Source organism: Astatotilapia calliptera, chromosome 16 (assembly GCF_964374335.1).
Source record: "Astatotilapia calliptera chromosome 16, fAstCal68.1, whole genome shotgun sequence".
NCBI lineage: Eukaryota > Metazoa > Chordata > Actinopteri > Cichliformes > Cichlidae > Astatotilapia > Astatotilapia calliptera.
Window position 1 is genome coordinate 9,715,519 of NC_137437.1, and position 18,012 is coordinate 9,733,530.

Sequence of the window (18,012 nt, forward strand, 5' to 3'; positions counted from 1 at the left end):
ATTAATGTGCTTCTCGTTTTTCTTTTATATAAAATGTTATAAATAAATCAGTTATAATCAAGTGGAAAGACAACACATTTATACGTAAAAAAAAATATAATAATAATAATTAATTGTTTAATTTTTCTTTTGAAAAAAACAAAACAAAAAAAAACACGGGTCTCAAGGGTGAAAAGCAGTAAATTAAAAGCAGAAAGACACAGGGAGTTGCCTGTTGTTTTGCGAGAAGTTGCTCGTTAAGCGAGAAGTTGCTCGTTAAGTGAGAGTTGCTCACCCAAACAAAAATTGCTAGCAATAAATTTAAAGTGACCTCAGCTGTGCCGCAGCGAAAATACTAACCTAAAAGTGTTCCTCCTAGCGTGTAAACCCCTCTGGAAATCACTGAACATGGGTCAGAATTATTCAAAGACCACAGACAGGTCCGATAAAAAAATCTAAAGTACCTGTAAAACCAAAAATTAATAAAATACAAAATAAAGTCTCAAATAACGGCTCAGTACAACTCCCATTTCCGGTTACGTGTAACCTACGTCCGCGAATCGGTGAAGACGTCCATGATCACGTATCCAGAACATGCGGAAGTGCTTATGTGACTGACTTTGTTTACAACTTACGGACTGTAAGTTCAATGCATTCTAATTTATTTCCGGAGCCCTATCCCGAACGATTATCGCCAGAAAACAGGTCAGTAAAACTGAAGGCCAGTGCAGATACTACCACGAAAGCTAAAAGTGTTAAGATAAAGGTGAATTTTGATGTAGAAGGCTCAGAGGAAAGTGAGAAACTAATGTATGCAGGATTACCCGCTCCAGCACAGCAAGGAAGTTTCAGAGGACGGAAGGATAAAAGTAGAGATGTGTGTTTTTGCTGTGGAATGGTAGGACACTGGTCCAGAGAATGTCGCTTTGCAGCCACCAACAGGGCACACGCGCCTCGACCACAGAACGCAGTACAAGTTCCTGCCACTAGGCGTCAGCGGAGCTCTTCCAGACAAGGTAACTGGCAACAAAGGGAAGCATGCAATAATGGCCCCACAGGTGCAAATTTAGCTCAGTTTTCCAGCAGCCGCAGACACCCAAAGCAAAAATGAATTTGTGTATTTAATTTAACACAAAGGGTGAAATGTTTGCTGACACTGATAACAGCTTATGTTTTCTCTGCCCTATGTACCGACATGATGGAGAAGGAACATCCTCTGTGTCAGCTGGACCCTCAGCAGAGAATGAACTCAACATCCTTTTTGTCCGGTACTCTATGTCACACACTGTGCCAAAAAAAAACGTGTACAGACGCCACTACCGGTAATCCCATGACTGGGAGCCACACTTTTGTTTCTCTAAGGTCAAACAGTGATTTTGTCACATAACTCAGACATAGTTTATGACATAACTACACCATGTCGTCACATAGATCTAACCTACCCTATCGACTGTACTATTTCTGCACTTACGTTGCCAGCTGAATACCAGAATATGACATTGTGGTCTAAAAGTGAGAATGATATAGGATTTATTGACTGTACACTTTATCACGTACACCTATTAAAACACAACAAGCCAGTATATGTCAAGCAACATCCCATTTCTGCCGAAAAAGCCGCAGCCCTAGATGTCATGATAGGAGATTTATTGACTACAGAAGTAATAAAGCCCACACTCCTGTCAATCCTGTGCCAAAGCCTAACAAACCTGGCGTATGGCGTTTCATACAAGACTTAAGGCAAATTAATGCAGTCAACATTCCTCTGCCACCTCTCGTTTCAGATGTTCACAGCATATTGACATGCATTGCATACACATTTTACCGTGGTGGATTTATGCTCCGCTCCTTTTTCTCAGTACCTGTGCATGAAGACACACAGCCGTTATTTGCATTCACACATAGAAATAAGCAGTACACTTGGACTCGTTTGCCCCAAGGCATGATAGACAGCTCTGCTGCTTTCTCAATGGTGCTTCACTCCTCCAGGGCTGCACCCTGATCCACATGTGGATGACCTCCTCCTCTGTGCTGAAAGTGAAAAACTATGTCAAACTGCTACACACATGCTTCTCCAGCACCTCCAAAAGACTGGCCACAAAGCGTCAGCAAAGAAAATGCAGTACTGTCAGACTTCTGTTCAATATTTGGGATTCACACTGTCTCACGGAAAACGTTCCATGACTGCAGACAGGGTCAAAGCTGTGACCTCCGTCCCTCGTCCCACTACACAGAAGGAAATGTTGTCCTTCCTGGGCATGGTGAACTATTGCAGACAGTGGATACCAGACTGTTCTTTTCATGACCACATTCTGCGTGACTGTTGTAAAAAAGACAAGCCTCCTCGAATACTGTGGTCCACAGAAATGACTGCCTCTTTCAATGCATTAAAGGGAGTGCTGATCTCCGCCACTCAAAGGTGCTGTCCGTGGTTGTTCAGGAATGCCGGCCTGCCTGAGGGCAGTAGCAGCTTGCTCTATCATGATAAGGGACTGCGAGAAGCTCACACTCTCACATGACACTATTCTACACACCAATCACCAGGTCACGACCATTCTAGCAAACATAACTACACAACATATGCAAATCTCACCATAAAAGCGAGCAGCACACCCAATTCGCCAGCACATTTATTGATCCTATGCTGTGTTCTTCTGACCGACAGGATGGCTCAGACAGGCTTGACGATCATGACTGCATGACACGTATACAGGAATCCACAGCACCACGTCCAGATTTAGAGCAAACACCTATCCCAGACTCAGCCACGGTTTATGTGGACGGGTCCTGTTCAAGGCCGAATGACAACTCATTTCTTTGTGGCTATTCAGTGGTGACATTGCCTGACATCATACTAGAGGCTCACTCATTACCATTTCACTCAGCACAAAAAAAGCAGAGCTCATGGCTTTAATACGCGCCTGTGAGCTACATTTGGATAAGCATGTGACAATTTACGCAGACAGCCGCTATGCATTTGGCGTTGTGCATGACTTTGGCACATTGTGGAGACAGAGAGGATTTAGATCTGCTGATGGAAAATAAATTGCTAAATTCTGATTTTGTTCAAAGACTTTTTCAGGCTATACAGCTACCATCGGCCATTGCAGTTGTAAAAACGAAAGGACACAGTACAGCTGACACAGATGAAGCAACAGGTAATGCCTTAGCAGACGTGACAGCCAAGGCTGCAGCTGCATCACAGCTCCCACCTCCGCAGGAAGTATTATCTGTGCCCCTACAGCTGCCACTTGTTACACTCCCAGACTATTTAGACACAAATGTTGATTTAAAATTCATACAAGAGCAAGCCTCTGCATGTGATTACACCTATTGGGAGAATAATGACTGTACCTTAGATGACAGAGATGGCTTATACAAAATCTTAAGGGTTTGATTGCCCTCCCATATTCCCTGATGCCAGTCCTTGCCCGACATTTTCACTGTGTGAGTCATGTCGGACAAAGAGGGGTAATAGGGGCAATAAAATCAAGATTTGTAATTGAGAAAACATCACATGCAGTAAAAAGCATATTAGCAACCTGTCTAACATGTGCGCGAACTAATGTAGGTAGCTCAAAAGCGAAACATCAGCATTTACCACAACCAGATTTTCCATTTCATACATTATGACTCCATCTGCAGTAACCAAATTATTTCCATTTGAAATAAGACTATTCCCAACACCATGGTCAGCTTCCAGAGGGGCACCGCTAGTAGAAGGTGATGTATATTGCATTGTCCACTGATGTTCACAACCTGGTAGAAAAACTGAATAATAACTATCAGAAAGTTTGTCTCTCTCAGCCTTTCCCCTCCACAGTTCCACCAGTGGAGACAAGGAGATGCGTGTTGGAGAAGTTGCTAAAACCAAGGACACTCTGGGAGGCCGCGCGTGTTCCAGCCCCAGACTGTACTGGCAGTGACGAAGAACCAGCATCCTCACAGACGGACAACCTCAGTGGATTCATGCCAGCAGGGTTAAGACCAGCCCAATCGGACCATCTCAGGCGTCGGATCAAGCAGATGACATCTCCGGCGGGCCAACGCCCGGAACCAGAGCAAATAAACACACGGGTAGACGACATCTCCGGCGAGCCAGCGCCAGGATCCAATGTACATACACACACACAATCACTGATTAACACACAACGCCTGAAAGAACAACAACAAGGTACTCAAACATCCAGCAGGAACAGAAAGCCAAAAGTACCACATGATGTCTAACCTGATAAAGCTAGACTCATTCCATCCTGATAATGGAGAAAATGAAATGCCCATTGTCATCATACGACGCTTATTCTGTGTCTCTCGAACCTGGGACCAGGCCAGAAGACGACTGAAGAACTGTCTTTCTTATATATTTAGGTTATTTATCATATCTATCGCAGTAACCTTAGGATTTTTCTTTGCTATTTTGTATTGTAAACTGCAACCATGTTCACATTTCTGCAGGTCATATTTTGCTGACGATACCTCATGCTCCATTTTGCAAGACACCTACTTAATGCACTCCTCACGTTCCCTAAAATCAGTAAATGACAACATAGACGCCACTAATAAACCATTTTATGCGCCCTCTAGAGTAGGAGTCAACTCCTGGTATGAAAATGCTAGAACAGCTGCTCGTGATTTAGGAAACAGTAACTGTTATGTCTGTTCAAAGGCTAATCCAGAACAGGTAATAGTAGGATACCCCATATCCGGTTTTCCCCTCACTGAGGGACTAGAGAAAATCGGCGGAGATAATGCTCTCTTTAAAGACGCTTTACAGTTGACTCTGAGCCCTCTCGACTGCTTACTTAGACACACACACACACACCAACTAACCCTGAGACTCCATTAGGCGAATTATTGAAGTTATCTAATGACACCGCAGGGACCTGCGCCCCAATGAAACGCCCCAAGAATAGGTTAAAGCCCTCACTGCCCTTAGGACAGATCCCTCTCCATTTTAATACTAGTATGATATGTCTGCGCAGACTAAAGTTAACTGGCCCAGACACACACATAGATTATACAAAGGATAACTACACATTCTTCTCTGACTCCCCAGGTGCACGCTGTAATGAGACATGGCTAGCTGTCTCTGTGGCTGAAGTTGTATCATATCTGGAGGAACACACACACAGTTCAAGTTCGAGCGGAGAATCGATCATTGTTCCCCCAGAGGGTGTCTTAAATGATACTGACTGGGGGGAGTTAGTTAAATCACATATGGTCACGCGCCTAACTAGAGCAATCCCTAACGCTTATTGGTTGTGCAATAATACCCTTAGATTAGCTTTACCTGTTAATTGGACCGGTACCTGTGGTCTAGTAACCGTTGATGTATGCTGTACTTTCATTCCCAATAACACCGCCCCTAACGGTTCATTCACACAAGCTATGAATAGACTTGAAGCATTGAAGATAGAACTAATTGCCAATACAGGTCACGGTCAGTGGCTAGATAAGTGGCTACAGGACACGTTTGGAAGATGGAAGGAACTAATTGTAGCCTTTGTAACCGTTGTAGCATGTATTATTTGTTGTTGATAATTATTGTCTGTTGTGTGATACCATGTATACGCTCTCAGAATTTTTGATATTAAGCTTGCTCGAAGGACCAGTTACAGTTATGATTTGTCTTTATATTATGTTATTACATTCTGTCTTTATACTATGTTATCATTTCATGATAAAAGGAGAGAACTGTTGTGATATTTTGATACCATGGTAGCATTTACAGGATATTGTTTTATTGTGATATTATACAGAAAAGAGTTACTCAATAAGGCCCATTTAATAGTTGTTTTTCTCTTTCTCTGTGACCCAAGAATTAATGTGTAAGACTCACAAGCTGGTACCCCAAGGTCGAAAATACCACAGAGACGAGACCACTTCCTTACTCCCATCCTCCCTTTTTCTTTATCTCTTAGAAAAAGGCTCGTTAAAGGCCAGGTGGTTTGTTTCAGAATTCACTAATGAAAGAACTCTGTATTCTATGTCTAGGAGTGTATTTTGCTGGGATGATCATAAATTGTAGCTGAACTGATAAACTACACACAGGATACTTCTTTGCTCACAAGGCAGGAAGACGTTTCCTTATTTGGTCTGTACCGGTTTGAACTGAGAACTTGCTGACACACGAACCTTTTTTTCCTCTATATAAGCTGTTATGTACTAAATAAACCTTTGAGTCGATTTGGGAAGACAACCTGAAGCAGTCTGTGTTTCCTTGTTCTCCCAAGCTGCTCCCGACGTCGTAACTAACCCAGCTGAATGGCATACCTGAGTGTTACTTTAAATAATTAGGAATCTTAGAAGGAAAGGACAGAACTCTGCTTATCGCTCGTGCCTTGGAGGGAAAACCGGGATGGACATTTTTTCCTTCAAATACAGCGTGTTTTTAATATATTATAATTATAATAATGCATAATTATGTGGACATGCATATTAGATCGTTTTTTAGTGAAATATAATCCCTCCAGAAAGGCAGGAAAAGCCCGGAAACTTACTTTAAAACTAAATATGTTTCTAAATACTTTAAAACTAAATATGTTCCCTAAAACGGTGACAGAGCTACAGACCCATGACAGCCTTACACAGGTAGCCAGCAGCTATGACCAGCACTACTTGTGCAGTTAATAAAAGGACAGGTAATGTTTGTCGTGCTGTTGCACACACAGCACGCTCGTTTGTTTCAGTTCGTCAGTTGCAACAAGACAGCTTACCAACGTGTACGTAATAAGCTAATACTCCTGTGTGCTACACACTACAGTGTACGCTGTACACCTACTAAATGATTTTGTCGCATCAGTCTGTGTCTCTGAGTTAACTTGTGTTTCTCCTACAGCTCCGGACCGGAAAAAATGCGCGTGCACTTTGTGAGCTCGTTCCCGGCTCGTAACCAGCGCGTTCTGCCGTCAAGGGCGATCATTGGTGATCATGTGACTGATGCAAGCCAGATCCTTTTATTTAGCAAAACTGTGATTAATAGTTAAATATTATTGTTGAGGGGCACAGACAAGACTCCTCACGCACACACACATTAAAGAAAATTTTTTTTTTTTTTAAAAAGTTGCCTCAACAAAATGGCACTTTGGGCACCCATCAGGAAAGGGGCGGGTGCTCAAGCCCCTCTAGCCCCCCTCTGCACGTGCCTGGTGCCATTCATACAGGTAACGAGTGGGGGACAGAAAAGCTTCATACAGAAGACGTTACAGGTCTGTGAGGGCCAGAGATTTTCCTTGTTTGAGGTGACCAAATACTTATTTTCCACCCTAATTTACGAATAAATTCTTTACAAATCCTACCATGTGGATTTGTAACCAATACGTCTACTCACCAAAGAATGAGTGAAGCAATATGGATAACAGCAGAGAACAATTTATTTAGGGTCTGATGGCAATTTACCATCGGTGTCCAGCACTTTAAAGGATTGGATGGACTGGAGCACATCTGTCCTTAACATACCCTCTTAAACATCAGCTTGACACTGATACATCAAAGGAAACTTAACAGACTCTAAGTGCAAATGTTTCAACCTGAACAACTTAAAACTTCTCTGGGATACAATGTAAATGAAGACAAGAAGAAGAAAAATATTTCCATCAATAATCACTTCTCCTAACCAGGAGACAAGTGAATATATTATGTAAAGAGTCCTTTTTCTCAGTCCTGGGGTTGTAACACCACAACCTCCTCAGTCCGTAATCAGAGAGTGTCTATTTGACAATAACCAAAATGTCTTTGGATAGTCTTTGTGAATGCAAAAAGAAAAGAAAAAAAACAATGATGTTAGCTGGGCAGCAAAGTAAAGAGAGTGTATGGCACTGAGTGCGGGCGTGTGTGTGAGTACTTCGGTCCAAATAATCAAGGTCCGGATGGATGAAGGGATGGCAGCCGCTTGTCCTTTTAATGGCACCAGCGAGATAGCACAGCAGTAAGGCGTCTGGCAGGAGAACGAACAATAGTCTTTTTTAAGGCTACTGCAGAAGGAGATATTCCCCGCTAGCTCACCCAAGCTTGCTCTCTGGCACAGCTACAATCCACGTGAGCTCATAGCCCCTACAGTGACATACGAACTTGGCTACCAACGTCCGCTTAGCATGGCGGCTAATTGTCGAGCTTGCTAGCTTAGCCTCGATTAGCGATTAGCACCTTAATAACCATTACTACACATCACATCATAGCTAACACATGGAATAGTATGATATATGTAAGGTAGTGACTGGAATAAGTCACAAGGTGTCGCTGTTGAGCTGCATATATGGTGTAAATGTTAGCAATTTTGGCCATTCGTCCTCTGCAGGACACCGTACTTTAGATTTCTTGTTCGCGCGGGCGCCATCTTGGGTCAGTGTTTGCTGTGATTTGCGAAGGTAAGCACTGCCAGTGGCGAACTGCATCAGTTTTGTGTAGTATTCATCGCGGAGACCGTGGAATGTTGTAGAAGGCACGGTTATTGTTACTTAATGTGTATTCTGTGTATATGTGTTGTTGTATTTTGCAATGTTGATAGTCACGGAGTGTTTGCTGTGATTTGCGAAGGGCCAGCAGCAGAGTTGGAGTGGTGTTTGCCCCTGCTTCCGAATAAACGGCGCGGTCCGAGCCACAAATTGAACACCTGTGTCCGACTGGTCTCTCTGCGGTGCACCCCAATCCAACACAATTTAACACAACGCAGAGTCCGGGGTGTACGGAGGCCCCTGCACTGGTTGGGTTACATCTTTGGTGCCGTGACCCCGGATTTGTGGCACTTCGAGACCGAAGAGAAAGCAATGCCGACACCCCCCAGCTACGCAGCCATAGTAAGAGGTGTCGCCATCTGATGGGGTGCTGAACTAAGTATATAACTGCCTGTGCAGCTGTATTACTGGGACTTTCATCTCCCCAGGCATATCCTTTGAAAGTGAAATCTTGGGGTGGTTTCATTTGAGGGTTTCTGTCCCTGAAAAAAAAAAAAAGACTCAGAGACTTGAATTGTAGAAAGAATGCTAAATGATGTTCCCTGTCTATAATGATAATCATTGAATACGGTTAAGTAATTGCTGCTGATTTGTGTCATTCACAACCTCTGTGCTGAAGATAGTTGTTTAACTACGCTCTGAGTTTAATGCTGTTTTTTTGTGAATTCTTTTTTTTTCTGCGTTATAGAATGATAGTTGTCATACATCTGTGTTGTGTTCTATTTTACTAGAAATATATTGTACTTACTCACAGTTAAGCATACTACAAGTAGCCCACACACATTTTCTGGTGCAGCTAAATTAGAGATACAGGACAGTGAAAATGTTGAGAGACGTTGCAGACACTCCAAAGAGGGCACAGCCTCACCTTTTGAATGAAGGGGCTACAGCTAGCGCCAGTACAGTGGACCAACAGTCATCAGTGAAGTCGAAGCTGGTCACCCAGTTCCCCAGCTTCACTGGCCAGCGGTTACAGTATCACACCCCAATCAGGGACCTCACCGACTCTGGGCTGGGCACACAACAGACCCCACCACCAACCATGCTTTCACCCCAGACTGATCTTGGCGTGGCTCCAGCTCATGCCCCACCACTGCCACCCTATGGAGGCCAAATGCAGGTGCCCTCACACCTATCTGAAATTCGCCCAAGGTCAGTGCCAACCAACCAGACAAGCCAGTCCAACCACAGCCCTCTAACTACAGCCCCTCCAGTGTTTCGGCCAGATATACAGATAACTATGCCCCCTGCTTTTTCCCCTCAGGCCAGTGTCCATGGGCCCACTGCTACACCGGCACCCCATGTTGCCTCATATCCCAACTACCCAGCGGTGCACAGTACCCAGCATCCCACCCTGAACCAATCACTTAACACTCCTTACCCAACGATGACCGTTCCATTCAGCCCCCAAGCATACACCAGCCATCTGTATTCCACACCTGCCCCCCAAGCCGCCATGCCAAGCCCCCTAACAGTGCAGGGAGTGGGCATAATGAATAATCCCTCTGCAGCCGAGCAGACCCTTGAAAGTTCAAAGCATGGGCTGACGCCCCGTTTGCCCCACATGCCACTAGCTGCTGTCCACGACTCTCGAGCCCCCCTCCACTCATCTGCTATAAGCCCCAACACTGTCATGCCCCCTATCGTGAATATGACCCATGGAGGTTCTATAGCCCCACCCGGCACCCATGCCTTAATGCACGTACCAACCTCTGCTTTAGACCCCCAAGTTAGTGGACACCCTGGCATACCCCCCCAGCAGGTGCATACATCTTTAAGCGCTCCGGGCCGGGCTGCAGCCAACGCTAACCCCCCATTAGCTGCCTACGGTGGTTTTATACAGACTCATCAAGTGAAAAATGTCCAAGTCTTCACTGGCAGTGCTGACAGCAAGGTGCTTGTAGAGGACTGGATTCGTGACATGCAGTATCTTCTTGAGGCAATAGAGCTCCCCATTCACCTCCGCTTTTCCACGGTGGTGCGTCACCTAACTGGTGAAGCCCGAAAGCTGGTCCTGAATCTACCTCTCCATGACCAAACACCTGAAAGGGCATTCGAAGAACTGAGAGCAGAGTACGGCGACACACAGAGCTCCTCAGATCTACTAGCGGACTTCTATGAGCGTGTTCAGAGGTCTGGGGAGTCTGCCTGTTCATATGCTATAGCACTGGAGGCAACACTGCGAGCTGTGGAAGAAAACCAAAGAGGAGGCAAGCCTTTTCCTGACCGTGACAGTAAACTCACCCGGCAGTTCATACGGGGGATTAATGATGAGGATGTGTATGCGAGGATCTCGCCAATGAAGCCCCGGCTTTTGAGTTTCCGTGAGCTGCAGGCTGAGCTCCGAAATCTAGCAAAAGAAACAAAGAGATTCCAGCCTCAAAACAAATCAAAGAAAACTTATGCCCAGGTACAAGTGGCATCAGAGTGTAGTGTGAATGTGAAGGCAGAAAAGGCTAAACATCCCTCAGAGTGGTCAGAGCTAGCAGAGATGGTCAAGAAATTAGCACTGAGCCAGGAGGAGCAGATGGCCAAGTTGACCCACCTTGAATCGAGAATTTATGCTCCATCCTCTGCCACTCCACTGAGAGTCCGACCACCCCCTGGGGCTACAACCCCAATGTCAGTGGTCACATGCTACCGGTGTGGGAAGCAAGGACACATAGCCCGGGTTTGCAGAGCAGTGCTCCCGGGGCCTGAACAGACGTGGGCACACGATCCTCAGCCTGTGACCCCCATGGAGGGAAACACTTACTCAGCTCAGCCTTTAAACAGATAAAGCCCATGGTCGCCGGGGCAACCATGGGCGAGCAGCAAGTCCCCACACTGCAGGTGAACAAAGGTGACGGAGGGGAGAGCACTCCCCTAGTTGGTCCCAGGAACGAGGGGGAGGTGGAAGTCAACGGAATGAAGTGCAGGGCACTCATCGACTCTGGCTCCCAGATAACCAGTATTACGCACCAGTACTGGCGCAGCCACCCCACCCTCCATAAACAAAAACTGCAGCCTTCTAAGATACCCATAGAAGGTGCAGGGGGCCAGAGTGTCACCTACCATGGTGTGCTACGCATCAACCTAAAATTGTTGGGGAGAGAGTTTAAGGGTGTGCCTGCTTTTGTTGTCACTAACACAGAGTACCGCTCCTCTGTTCCTCTGCTTGTGGGAACTAATGTCCTCCGTGCCTCCAGAAGTCACCTCCAGGCAACCTACGGCCAGCAGTTCCTCCTCCAGGTCAAGGAGACTCATCCGGAGTGGCACGCCTCCCTGCTAGAGATTGAGAGCACTGACCAGTGTGATATGGATGACACAGTGGGCCCTGTTGTTTATACTGGTCGCAAGGTGCACATTCAAGCAGGGAAAGAGATGGATTTAATGTGCAAAATAAAAGCTGGACCACAAAGAAAGACTTATACAGCCCTAATTGAAGGCCACCCCTCCCTGCGGCTCAGCCAAGACATCCTGGTCGCCAGAGTTCTTGCTGATGTAAAGAAAGGATGTGCCCCGGTAAGAGTGATGAACCTCTCCCAGCATGCTATCACTATCAAGCCTCACACGCATCTGGCCAAGGCATCTCTGGTGGAAAGTATTGTGGACTTTTCAGACAGGGTGCGGGGCAGTCATCACATTAGCGGAGGCAGAGAAGCATGCCTGGGTATGGACCACGTTGTGGCAAGCCAGGAAGTGGATTTAAGTGGAGCAGATGTTGAAAACGAGCACCAGCGTTCCCTTCTTAAAGAGCTTGTGGAAAGGAACATGGGTGTGTTCTCACAGCACCCCCTGGATTATGGCCATACAAAGACTGTGCAACATGAAATCCCTCTGGTCGACCCTAAGCCATTTCGACTGCCTTACCGTAAGATCCCCCCATCACAGTGGCAGGACGTGAGAAGGTTACTGACAGAAATGGAGGCAACAGGAGTTATCAGGCCCAGCAAAAGTCCATATGCTTCACCTGTCGTGATCGTAACCAAGAAATATGGATCACTAAGGCTGTGTATTGACTACAGGAAACTGAACTCCTGTAGCACGAGAGATGCTTTCCCTCTCCCCAGAATAGAAGAAGCCCTGGAGGCTCTAGGGCAGGCAAGATACTTCTCCACCCTTGACCTCACCTCTGGTTATTGGCAGGTGGAGGTGGCGGAGCATGACAAACACAAGACGGCATTCAGCACCCCTATGGGGCTGTTTGAAGCAAATCGTATGCCCTTTGGACTGCAGAATGCTCCCTCCACCTTTCAGAGACTCATGACCTGCTGCTTTGGCGACTTGAACTTCACCCACCTCCTAATCTATCTTGATGATCTCATCATATTCTCCAAAACCTTTGATGAGCATCTGGAAAGACTGCAGCTGGTGTTCGATCGGCTTCGGGAGCATGGCTTGAAGTTAAAGCCTTCTAAATGCCACCTAGTGAGAAAGGAGGTTCAGTATTTGGGTCACTTAGTGTCTGCTGAGGGGATCCGGACAGACCCAGAGAAGATCAGCAAGGTGAAAAACTGGGTGAGGCCCACAAATCGCAAAGAAGTGTTGCAATTCCTGGGATTCGCTGGATACTATAGGCGGTATGTAAGTGGGTACTCTACCCTAGCTGCTCCCCTGTACCGCCTAACTGCTGGTGACCCCAGAAAGAAAAGGAGAGGGGGAAAGAAAAGTCTGGCTACCGACCCACCCTTTTTGTGGACAGATGAATGCGAGAAGGCATTTAAGACCCTAAAAGAAAGGCTGACAAGCGCTCCAGTGCTGGGATATCCTGACTATAGCTTGCCCTTCGTTCTGCAGACGGACGCCTCAGGGGAGGGTCTGGGCGCCGTTCTAGCTCAGATCCAAGGTGGAGCTGAGAGGGTCATAGCCTTCGCCAGTAGAGGTTTGAGCCCAGCAGAGACAAGGTATCCTGCACACAAACTCGAGTTCCTTGCTCTTAAATGGGCGGTCACCGACAAATTCTACGACCACCTCTATGGGCGTAGATTCTCTGTCCAGACAAACAACAACCCTCTCAAGTATGTTATGTCATCAGCAAAGCTGGATGCCACAGGCCAGCGGTGGGTGTCTAGGCTGGCTGCTTTCGATTTCGATGTCCAGTATCGGAGGGGACAGAGCAACACAAACGCTGACGCCCTCTCTCGCATGTCTAACCAGGAGGTCATGCACATCCTACAGACATGCCCTCAGTGGGTGGGTGTCGACGAACAGGGGCATGGTGCGACACAGGCTACCCAGGATACTCAAAGCCTCACTGGCCATGGCACGCCTACAGGGGAGGAACTGGAACTCGGGCCACCTACATCCACTGAGCCTTACAGGGATGTGGGGATGGAATCCCTGCCCACCATGACCAAACAGGAGATCCGTGCAGGGCAGAAAAAAGACCTCGTTATTGGCCCTGTCTTGCACTATAAGAGTATGAACCAGAAGCCGAGCCGCAGTGAGCGAATGAGTGCCGAAGGACACGTGCGCCTTCTCTTAAAGGAGTGGAGAAGGTTAGCGGTAAGGGATGGCATCCTGTACCGCTGCGTCCAAGACAGCCAAAGGGGAGTAGTTGAGCAATTGGTGCTACCAGAGGATTTGCGTATATCAGTGAAGACTGCTCTCCACGATGACTCAGGCCACCTTGGTTTTGAGAGGACATTGCACATGATAAGGGAGAGGTTTTATTGGCCACGGATGTTCCAGGAAATCAAGGCTTGGTGCGAACAATGTGAGAGGTGCTGCCTTAGGAAAACTCCAACCGCAGGGGTCAGGGCCCCCCTGGTCAGTATCCACAGCAGTGCCCCCTTGGAGCTAGTTTGTGTGGATTTTTTGACTCTTGAGAAATCAAAAGGTGGTATCGAAAATGTCCTCGTGGTCACTGACCATTTCTCACGCTATGCGCAAGCATACCCCACTAAAGACCAAAAAGCCAGCACAGTGGCTAGGGTGCTGTATAGAAACTTTTTCTGTCGGTTTGGCTTCCCAGCAAAACTGCATGCAGACCAAGGGCGCAATTTTGAAAGTGCTGTGGTGAAGGAGCTGTGTAAATGCACCGGCATCACTAAGACCCACACCACGCCCTATCACCCACAGGGCAACGGGACAACTGAACGGTTTAACCGCACCCTCATGAACATGCTGGGGACGCTAGAACCTCACCTGAAACCCCGGTGGCACGAATATGTGGATGCAATGACACACGCCTACAACTGCACCCGCCATGATTCGACAGGGTACACACCATACTACCTGATGTTTGGCAGGCATCCACGGCTCCCTGTAAACTTGGTCTTTGGGCTGTCAACCACTAATGGGTCGGGGGGATATAGCGATTATGTCCAGACCCTGCATGACTGCTTGTCACAGGCTTACGCACAGGCTAATCAGGCCTCTCGCCAGGCTAAGGGTCACCAGAAAAGATACTATGACCGACAAGCAAAGAGTCAAAGCTTCAGCCCGGGTGACAGAGTCCTGGTTAAAGTGTGTCATGTGGAGGGGCGAAGCAGACTTGTCCCCTGCACACACAGATTTCTCCACATTCAATTTTATGTTGAGGAATATTATTCTGAATTGTTCCATAATTTGTACAGGCAGGTTTTTGCAGATTGGTAAACCTCTGTCCACCTTTGCTTCTGAGAAGCTCTGCTCCTCTGAAACGCTCGTTTTACACTCCAGTCATGTTACTGATCTGATGCTGTTTAACCTAACCTTCTTTTTAGCACTACCTACTTTTCCTGGCTTTTGTTGCCCCGTCTCAACTATTTTTAAACCAGGTGCTGCCATCAAAGTCAAAATGAGCTTTTATTTTTCTTAAAATGGCACACTGACTCAGCTTAAACATTTGATATGTCATATATGTTCTCTTGTTTGCAAATCATTGGATTCTGGTTTTATTTACAAATGACACAGTGTCCTTTTTGGAACTGCAGTTTTATTCTTCCTGGGCACATTGGGCATTGGACTAGCTTTTAATGATTTTTTCCCCACATTTTTCTTAACTATTACACCGCTGTTTTCACTCCGTTGGGCTGTAGCTCTGCTCTGAGTCGACATAATGACACACGACACCAGAATAAATCAGGTTAAGGTGAGTAAAAGATTTATTTCACATTTTGTTAAATATCACCAGCTTTGTATGAGGAATCAAAGACATCAAAGAGCAGGTCACAGGAATAGTTAAGAAGGCTCATATGCACAGAGGGACAAAGGAAGGGGGGGTATCTCCAGAAAAACCCCATAATGAATAACGCTGCATCACGTCTGCTGATGGTTTGTTGTGAGTGCTGTAGTTTTTTGTTGTTGTTTTTCTACAGGGTGGATGGAATTTGCTGGCTTTGTTTGTTCAGCCAACCATAAACTCAAACACTTTTAGTGATGGTTCAAAAAGTGACATTATTATTCAATCATTACTTCTAGAACTGCACATAAAACCTGCACTGGGACTGAGGGTCAGACGGGAGAGGGACACCACAACGAGGGAAGAAGCGCTGCAGGGACAACACGAAGCACACACGGACACAGAGATAAGCAGAGGGATCACCTCAACAGTCTGAGCTCTGATGCTGTGTTTTTACACCCGGCTTTACCTGAGTCAAGTTTGCAGTGAGGACATAACTCAGGTAAGGGGAACTTTTAAAATGAAAGGTTTTCGGATACACTTGAACACAATGCTGACCCCTGTTAATGAGCGCAGATGATGCCTTGAACCGATGACCTGGTCCATCTGACCTCTCACCTCCGGAGCAGGCGGGGGAGGGAAAGAGGGATGAGGGCTGAGAGTGTCAGAGTCACAGGCACTTGCGATAAAATGACAAAAACGTTACAATTTCCATTAAGGCACAACAGATAAACTACACTCACAAACATCTTTGGGACAAGAACAGCATGATTCTTGTAGTGGGCATAAAGAGCTGCACACAGAGGACTGTGCAGCAGGTTGGCTTTCACATCTACACCCCCGACAAATGATTTTACCCGGACAAATGATTGCTGATGACACTGCTTGCTGAGCAGCCAGTACTTAAACCTTTGTTGCAGCGAGTCAGTTTTTCAGCAAGAATGTCATTTCTTTAAAGTTTCTCTAAAAGACAGTTTCCTTTTTCCTAAACAAATCAAAACAGTTGTTACAAGGACGCCTTAGAGCTGGTGGGATCGTGTTTATCTGAAGTGAGAATGTGAAAAGGTAAAAATACACAAGTGAAAAATGTGATTACCTTAGCAAAACCACCATGCATGTGTTATCTAGTGTGAGGAAAATACATTCAAATGCTTCCGTCATACTGACCGATAGATTACCACACTAGCAGCTGGACACCACTACATTTCCATTAAAAGAATAAGGCTGACTCTTCTCATTCTTAGGATGAGTTTTTCTTTTTGTCTGTCAACAAATCCCACAAATTCTAACAGTGAACTGGTCTGTCTTACCACTTCCTGGCTTATGTACGTGAGCCTAGAGTTCCTGTTGAAGAGAAACTACAGGAAAAAACTAGATTGTTTGAGAAGTCACAAAAAGCTAAGCTGCATTCACCTTCTAGCCCCACTTCTGAGCTCTTATTAATAAAACGTGCACACTTTTATCTATGGATATGAAAAATTTGGTATACTTGAAGATTAAAAATATAGAAAACATAACTATTTGTTGAACATCTGTACCTGCTCTGTGTTCAGTCTGGATAAACTTTAACTCTTTACTCCATAAAGAGACACTGACGACATCCCCTTTGTAGCCTTGATGATGAGTTTTGACACCTCAGCATATATCAATAAAGTTGTGGTTTGAAGACAATCAGAACAGTTTCTGGGTTTTTCTAAGTCTAGTTGCACAGGGAGAGACCACCCGCACTAACTTATGATGCACACCAGTCGTTTTGTTCTATAAGCCTGAAGCATTCAAGGTCACTCCTGGTCGATTTATACAAGCGGGTAAAGAGTTAAAACAACAAGTAACTATAACTGAGAAGTGTTTAATAATTATTTATAATAATCATTATTGTCACCATTAGTTTATGGATTACCAATTAAATTTATGGGTTCAGTACTTAGACTGGCACCGTCTTAATTTTTGGTGGCCATATTTGGTAGCCCGTGTTTGCTGATACCTAAGACTTACTATAGTTTAAACAGAGGATTTATATGAAAGGAGTCACCATGAAGGAGACAATTAGCTACAAAGACTGCCCCAGGCTTTAAAGATGCCTTTTCAGGTGGAAACCTAGACATCTTAACATAGGAGTCTGTGAGGAATTACCTGCTTTTGGAGCCAGCCTTCAACTGCACAGATCGCTCATTGGGAATAATACACATTTGGTGCCCTAATATGACATTATTAGGCTACATATTAGGATTCATATTAGGGCACATAATTTGGGCTTTGGGATGTAAATAAAATTTAAATTTAAGAGAAACAACAAAACCCATTTCACGCGGTACCAACTCACTTTAGGGTTGCGACTCACATCTGGCTTTAGCTACAAAGACAATGCTAAAATTCACTATTCATTTGTGTTTTCATGGGATTTGCTGACAGAAAAAGCCCCACTTGTCCTTGAACCTCCTCTCTGATTTTCTATGTGGACAGTGTCACTATACTGACTCTTTTCTCTTCTGA

General features: G+C 45.6%; 1 long non-coding RNA gene across 1 annotated transcript; it reads left to right on the forward strand.

The window, feature by feature from the left end:
- The first annotated feature begins 359 nt into the window (after window positions 1–359).
- On the forward strand, window positions 360–6,178 carry LOC145421047 (uncharacterized). The gene is made up of 2 exons (XR_013902318.1): window positions 360–684; window positions 3,787–6,178. It is a non-coding gene; the product is annotated as an uncharacterized LOC145421047 (long non-coding RNA).
- Window positions 6,179–18,012: the final 11,834 nt, after the last annotated feature.